The following is an 8,190-nucleotide window of genomic DNA, read 5'->3' as shown; positions in this document are numbered from 1 at the left end:
GCAGGTGTCTTTGTGTGTTTCTTTGTCTGTGGAGAACATGGAAGGTGGATGGCCAGTGTCCTGTGGACCTCTCTTAGCTTTGATGGGGCATGACAGGAGTCCTGCTGGCACCCGTCTGCAGGGTCAGCCACCAACATTTCTGTGTTGGGATCATTGTCAAGGCTGAACATCAGTGGTTGATGTCGGGGCCACATGCCTGACAGTCTGGGGTACTGGTGTCCAAGATACTGCTCAGAGATAAAATCAGAGACTTCCCATTCTTCTGATTTTAAGCAACTCTGCACCAAGTCTATGAAAGCAAGACATTCCACTTGCTCAGCCCTTTCCAGCCCCCTCAGTACCAGAAATGTATTCTGCTGGTCAGTTCAGGCCCTGAAAGAGGAAAGTACTCCTTGGGAGCAGTGGGATCCACACTCAATTTAAGGGGTCTCGCGTGCCCTGGATTTCCACTTCATTACAATGACTAGTCCTCAATCTTCCAATAGTTTTCTTTTCTCTATCATTACAGCAAGTGCATTTTAAAAAGGTTACAGCAAAAGTGATGTGTGATGTGAAAACCAGGGCACAGACACTGCTGCTGAGGCTGAGAATTAGTACTGTGGCACAAACCAGAACTGAAAATGCAGCTGAGAATCTGTTCACCTCCCAAACATTGCTCCCACTTAATCAAAACCACGTTGGGTCCAGAAAAGCCCCTAATTTTGTTTCCAGGTCATATACTACAAACAGATTTACCTTAGGATAACCAGCTTTGTGCTTGGAGCAGAGTGAGGCCCCTGAGAGGAAACCGCAGTATCCTCTCTTAGCTCTTTCTCCCTGTGAAAATTAGGACCACATTTGGCCTTTTGTTTGCACAGCATGCAAAACAATGTTCTTCTTAATTTTCCATAATGGATGAAGGACAACTCAACAGTCCTGTGACCCATGAGTGTTAGAGGGGAAAGAATTCTGAAAAGAAACCATGTTGGATAAACTGCTCCATGAACAGCTACAAGGGAAGTTTTAGGATGGAACTAAAATGCTGTTTGTCAGCCCCCTTTAGCAGAAATGCCAAATTATCACAGGTCTAACTCCTCACTCCTCCCTCTGAGTCACGAGGGCAAATGAACAGAATTCAACTCTGGATACTGAGGTTTGCTGGGCCACAGGTGTCACAAGCCACAGCCTTCCCAGACATGTCCCCTGTGTGTCCCTGGTAGTGGCCACCCTGGGTGGGCTGAGACACCGAGAACCCGGGCTCAGTCCTACCTAAGCTCTTGGCTGAGACCTTGTTGTCATCTTCATTTGTGACAGACCTGGGAGGAGCTAGAGAGGCCCAGGCACAATTCATGCCTGCAACAACAGTGTTGATCTCACGTTCACACATTGTCCCCTCTCAGCCTCACCTGCACCCCTCTTCACCAAACCAGCCCATTTTTGTTGCAGTGTTCCTACTACTGACCAGAGTTGCAGTGAGTTTGGGAGATGAGATGGTATGACCACACCAAGGGTCTTAACTGTCTCAGGAGGAGGTTTGGGATGGGAACTCAGCAGAGGAGTAAGATGGAACAGAGGTGATATGCCTATAGCAACCCCATAGGCTGCAGTGCTCCTTTGTGGTGTCACACACAGTGGATGAGGGAGAAGCTCCTGCAGGAAACCTGTCACCACTCAAGGAAGAAATAAAGTCTCCCAGACTGTACCCTCACATTTGGTTGGTGGGGGAGAGGTTGCTTCCCTGTGGCTTGTCTGGGACAGGGTCGATGCAGCTGTAGGATTTTCCAGCGCACTTAGACACACGAGATATGCCTAAAATGAGAACCCTGACATGAGCCTCTAGCTGGGAGTGGGGAAACTGGGAGAACGCCTAGAAACAGGCGTCTGGGGAGCCACTGCATGTCCTCAGCAAACACTTAGAAGGATGTAGGATGCCTCACACAGCCACTTATGGGTGTGACATGCAGACATTCAATTCTACTGTCAGAGAGGTTTCCCCAGGGGACGCTGAGTCATGGCCTCAGCTCAACCCTCTTGGAGACTTGGACCTCACACCTCAGATTGTATCTGAAGATGCAGTTGAACACAGAAGCACAACATTAGGGTGGGTTCAACACTCACCTCCAGAGTTGCTAAGGTCAGAAAATTCTGGCCAGGAGATTTGTTTTAGTTTGAAATGCTCAGCCAAGAGCGTGCTGGCAGGGCTGTGCTCCAGCTGCCTGCCAGAACTGGGATGGCAAGGGAGAGCAGCCATCACTTGGGTGTGTTCAGCCAGGGTCTGGGCTGGTTCCTTGGCCCAGTCCGGGGTGCTGGGTGTGCACCACTTGTCCCCCCAGTACAGTAAGAGCCATGCGGCTGCGTGGTCTCCTCACCTCACTGTGCATTTCACTCACTTAGAAGCAGGTGGCAAATATTAGTGAGTCCTATATTCTTGAGTTATTTCATGATTATAATAATCACAGATGAGCTGAGAGCTGTCCCTTACCTGCTGGAATGAAATAACAGCCTCAATCTACCAGCAGTGCATGTACTCCCTCTCCAGACTGCAAGACTGTCAAAGGAAGTTCAGGATTGCTTTCCTGAGCTAAACATGGTCCCAAGAGTGCTCCTTGCAGGCCTTTCCCCCAAACCTCAGGCTCCTTGCAGCCATGGAACTGGGCAGTGGATGGTATCTGAAACCTCAGCTCCCCACATGTGCCTGGCACCAGGCATGGCTTGACAGCACCAGGCACGTGCAGGCGGCTCTGTGCAGGTCTGTGTGCCCAGGCACAGGGCAGAGGGCTTGGATGGCTCAGGGTGTTGACATGCAAGGGCTGCACATGCAGCCATGGGACAGGGCAGGGGCCATGACAAAGAACCCCCTCCAGAGTGGCCACAAGCAGCCAAGAGCCTTTCCCAGTCTGCCAGCAGGGAGGTGAAGCTGCGTTGCCAGTTGGCAGAGAGGGCTGAAGTCAAGATCAGTCTTTAGTTGCTGTTGTTGTTTTTTTCCTAAAGGCCCTTCACTGCAAGAGTCAATAGCTAAATGGCCCATGCAAGAAAAGGTTTAATCCCATTAATGTGCAATTGTTTGCAACGTTAAGAAAGAAATGCAGGATTTGTACCTGGAGATTTGTGGCTCAATGCTCAAACTACAGCACCACTCCCGAAGCAGGATTTTCAGGAATATTTATTTAATAATAAATATTAAATATTTATTAATGTATTTTATTTTATGCATATTTAAAGCTTCACACTTGCATATTTCAGAGTATGGAAAACGGAACATAATTTACTTTAAAGAAAGAACAGGAAACTCAAAGGTTTTTTGGGCCAACATTCTCACAGAGCTAGAAATGCCTCCTTGTGCCAAAAAAAAGGATGAATAATCCCCACAGGAAAATGTGGGAAGTTCAAGCAATTTTTATCAAACCTGCAACTTTTTGTAAGTGCTGATAAAAAAATTAAATTAAATTACAGTCAAATTTCATTAAAAATATCTTGGTTTTTTCAGAAGGGCTGCAGTCCTAATGTTCCCAGCAGATACCCTTGGGATGTGGAACAGCTGCAGACAGTGACTCTGATTTCTGTAGCCCACAGAGATTTGTGAAGTGCTGCAAGGCCAGGTCCATGGAGACAATTCTGTGACTCTGTTTCAAAGGAGGCAAAACATCTACACAGCTCCTCAGAGCAGGGCTCCAACCCCTTTTGAAAGTGGGATGTGGCTGCTATTGCCTCGCTTGTCATTGCCTTCCTGCAATTTTCCTTGGCTGACCTATGCACTGGTGAGTCTGTGCACTGAAACCCAAGGCTGAAGCACAGCAGGAGGATGAGATACCATTTCACCAAAGGAACAAAAAATGTGATTTCCTTCGGGAGACACAGGAGGATGCCCTTACACAACTGTATGGAGAGAGACCAAACAAATACTGCCACCAGTGCCCCACTGCACATCTTTTTGAGGATCAGACATATTCCCTATGGCCCTGGTAAAGCGGGGTTGACTATGCTTCAAAGCCTTGGCATAGGTGCTTCCTTTAGTAATGATCATTGTCCTCCTCACCATCATCATCAATGGCAACTGTGCAACTCATACAACACTCTGCAATGTATCCTGCAGACCACGTCACTATATAAAAAGGAAGGGAAGACATAAATATTATTAATCCAGGGAATTTAAAGTATCTGTAGAAACTCAGCTGTACCAAAAAAGCTCTCTGTGCCTAACAAACCAGCAGACGGGACTCCTTACCCACATCCACCCCACTATGGACTTCAAATTCAAACGTGGGTGGAGAAAAATATTCAGCTCACATGGCCCACTTGTGCCATTAGAAAATTGTAGGCGACAACATTTTAGCACTTCTTTCACCCAGGGACTGTCCTTGTAGCACAGCACTGATGAACCTCTCTCCAAAGCATGGCTGAGCCTTTCCCCAGCTTTAAATTCACTGGCTGTTTCACAGGGATTTCACGCCAGGCTTTTCTGCCCAAGCCAGAAGAAATGCATGATAACAGCACTGGCAGTGTTGCTGACCACAGTCCCATCTCTCTCATCTTGTCTCATTAAAATAAGCAAGCGAAGAAGAATCCTGCTATTCAGACAAATTCTGTTTTCCATATAGCCACATTGTCCATCATCAATTAGCCTGATGAATGAGGCAGAGCCAGCTGTCTGGAAAAGACTAAAAACAAAGCAATCAAAGGAAAGAAAGAAAACAAACAAACAATCAAACAACAGGAGCCAAACTTCCCCAGACAACAGCACTATCTTCCTCTTTTTTTTTTTCTTTTTTTTTTCTTGAAGGCCTGTAGCATTAAGGGACAGACTGTGATAAAAGCAACTTGCCTCCACTGCAGATGAATGGCAGCATTCAGACAAACCCCAGGATTTCTCATTCCCTATCTGAACCCTCATAACCCTCCTAGGACCGTACCTGGACCAGCAAGAATGGAGGTGCTGGTTACACACCAGCACAGCCCCCTTGGCAGGAGCAGCCAGGCCACTCTGCCACCAAGCCATGAAAGCAACAAGCAATAGCTCTCACAACTCCCACTCCAGCACACATGGCTATCACAGAGGGAATTTAGGGAATTATTTTTAAAGCTATTCTCTGAAATAAGCATAAACGAGCAGGCCACCGACCTGCAATCAGCTGCATCTGTCTGCAAATGCATTTCTAGTCCCCAGTTTAGCAGTTAGAGGGAGGCAGACAACCCCTCCTGTGTCCCCTGTGGTGGGAATAAGCCATAAGGAGACCACTCTGATGTTTTGCTGGGGAAGGAAGAGTGGAGAAGCATCTGCAAGCTCACGGCTTTAATGATGGTGGGAGGAAGAAAGTCTCTCAGCCAAACAGGTCCTCATGCTCTGAAATTTATGACCTGCCACCCCATGTCACAAAGCTCTGGGTTTTGTGGCACCTCTATGCCCGCCCCAGCTCCCAGCAGAGAGCAGCTCTGCAGCCCACAGGAGTTCAGCCTGCCCCAGGGATTTGGGCAGCAGTTACTTTGCCTTTGCCTAAGTCCTGGCCTTAAGCAAGCTGGCAAGGCACCTCTAAAGTTTGAAACTTCTTGTGTTCTCTTGGGTCTTGAAATTGCCTCAAAGCTTTACAGAAGAAAAGTTGTTAACATGTCTCTGCTAAGTCAGTCACACAGGTGAGCCCTGAACACTTGTGGCAGCCCTGCCCATGGCCTGTGCTTTGAGTCCTGACTGGACAGGCTTGCTCCAGGCTGCCCAAGGGCAGATAATCCAAACTTTCTGAGAGTGACCACTACCTTGGAGGATGGGTTTGCCAGCTGGGAGTTCTCCAGCATCAGTCAAATTATATTTTTTCTTTACTCAAATTCTCAGTCTACATCTCCTCTGATGCATTCACCCCCTCATGCTGCCAAACAAGCTCTAGGACAGGAGTTTGGGCAAAGCCGTGACAGGGGCTCCTTTGGTCCTGACAGCAAATGCAGCTTGTGAGGCTCACACCTCTCACCACCTCCTTCCCCAGGCTTGACAGAGCACCAAAACTTCACATGCTCTTAATTTTCCTGCTCTTGATTTTTTATCTCTTGCCTGCACAAGCTCCTTTTAAAGCTGAGCAGTCTTGCCTCCAAGGGGATTTACAGTCCAGCACACTGAGGTCAATAGCTTAACTTCAGAGCTGCTTTTTGGCTTCCAGGACGCTCTGTGGCCTTCGCAAGCCATGGTGTGACAGCTCAGAGCTGAGGTCTCCCAAGTGCCCCTTGGCTCAGAACTGCATTAGCAACCTGAGCTGACCATAAATACAGGCTGCTGAGTTGAAGATCTCATGCATGAAAGGAACTTCAAGACATTTAAATCCTGTTTCCTCTCCATGCTTCCCCTAGGTTTTAGATGACACCTACTGGAATCCATGTGTTTTCCCATCCACTCCTTTTCATCAGACCTTTCTTTGGTCCATTTTCAATCTGTTTACATGGATTTTGGGAAGATATTTTAGTGACTGTGTTTCATCACAGTGCCCAGGCTTATTTGGGTTTATGTCTTTGGATAGTCTCCAAAGGACTTCATTCAAGTGACTTAATTAGTAGCCATTAATAAAACGTATAAACAGCTGCTTAGGAGAAAATCAGACCATAAGCCCAAATATTTTAACAAGGCCTTTAGTCTGCAATTATATGTGAGACAAAAAAAATGTTACAAAATCATCCTGCACCAGCCTGGGGTGATGTTTGAATAAACACCAAAGAAATTTAGATGCTGGCATCCTCCTAAGTTCCTGGCACTGATGGTGTTACTGCAGAGCTGCTGCTCTTCTTGGGGCCCTCTGCACCTTGTCTCTCTTGAGTGTCTGGAATTAGGATGTCTGCAGGGAGTCAAGGGTGGCAAGCACACGTTTGTCAGCTACATGCATGGTTCATAAGCCATGGACCCTTTGAGGCCTGATCTCGAAAACATTCCTCTAAAAATATGCTCTGGAGAGAGCATACTTTCCTTCCCTTTGGGAAAGGCCACCAAGAAACACCTCTCTTTTTACACCAACTCTTGAGTTATCATCCAGCCAAAAGAGCTATAGACCTATTGGCCAGCCTATGGGAGTGATCTTCATTTGATGTGCATGTTGAACTCAGAGCTTTAACTCCCCAGATGCCCATTTGATCTATGTGCTGGTTGGAGGTCTGGTGAGAGCCAGCAGCTTTCTCTTCCATCAAAAAACCAACAGGCCAGCAGCAAAGGGCCATGAGTTCATGGGGCAAGCTCCATCTTGAGACAACTGGTGTGGCAATGTCCAGCCTCACATCCAGCCCCATCCCAGACAGGACCAAAGCACCAGCATCTCTTCCTGACTGCAACAGGAATGGGTCAGCAGCTGCTGCATGGCAGCTTAATCCTATTTTCCCCTTTTGGAGGAACCTCTCCCAAATCTAGTTTATATTTGTTATCTTCATCAGCTACATCTCCTGTGGTTTCTAAAAGTTTGTGGTGAATTCTCTAAAGTAATATCTCCCCTTTTCTGTCATTACAAATCCATGTCAGCAAACGACAGGAGACCACACCTCACTCCTATGCTCCAAAACATGTATTTCCTTTACTGCAAATGTCCTTAGTGCTTGAAATAGTTTAAACTTTCTCTCTGATATGTTGACATACTTTCAGAATCTATAGGGAAGCATACAGACAGCAAGAACTTTTATGGAAATATTTAGTACCCCAAGGAAGGCTTAGGCAAGAAATTAATTACTGTGGTTGGCCCACAGTGACAAGCACTGACCCATTGAGACATGAGCAGGTGGCAAGGATGAGTAAGAGCAGTTTAGTTCTCTCCAGTACTTCCCAGAGCGAAGCCCAGTCTTGCACAGTGCTGCAATAAACTCTGGACATTTAGAAGTTTCATAGCCTTTGGTTTTACTGAAGGAACAGCTCATGTGAATCTTCTTCCATTGTAGGGGAAAAAATGGAAAAAATAAAAAAAAAAACAACACCCAAGAAATAAAGCACTGAGAATACAGCCAGGCTTCTACTCTGGCACAGAGTAGGGACCTTGCTGAGCCCTGGTGTGACAATCCCAGGCTGGGCTGCAGGACATCCCATGGCCTCCCAGCCCAGCCGTGCCCCAGGTGTTCTGCACAGCTGCAGAGCAATGGTGGGACAGCTGTGTCACTGGTGTGAAGGAGCCCTGACCCCTCCCAGAAGGCACACTGGAACAAACTCAGACACAGACAGCTCTAATGAGGGACTGAGAAGATTAATCTTCTGCACTGAAAGAG

Source organism: Chamaea fasciata, unplaced genomic scaffold (genome assembly GCF_029207755.1).
Source record: "Chamaea fasciata isolate MVZ Bird 193981 ecotype frontalis unplaced genomic scaffold, bChaFas1.0.hap1 SCAF_2, whole genome shotgun sequence".
Taxonomy (NCBI): domain Eukaryota; kingdom Metazoa; phylum Chordata; class Aves; order Passeriformes; family Sylviidae; genus Chamaea; species Chamaea fasciata.
The sequence above is the reverse complement of the archived record's forward strand: the minus strand, read 5'-3'. Positions refer to the sequence as shown.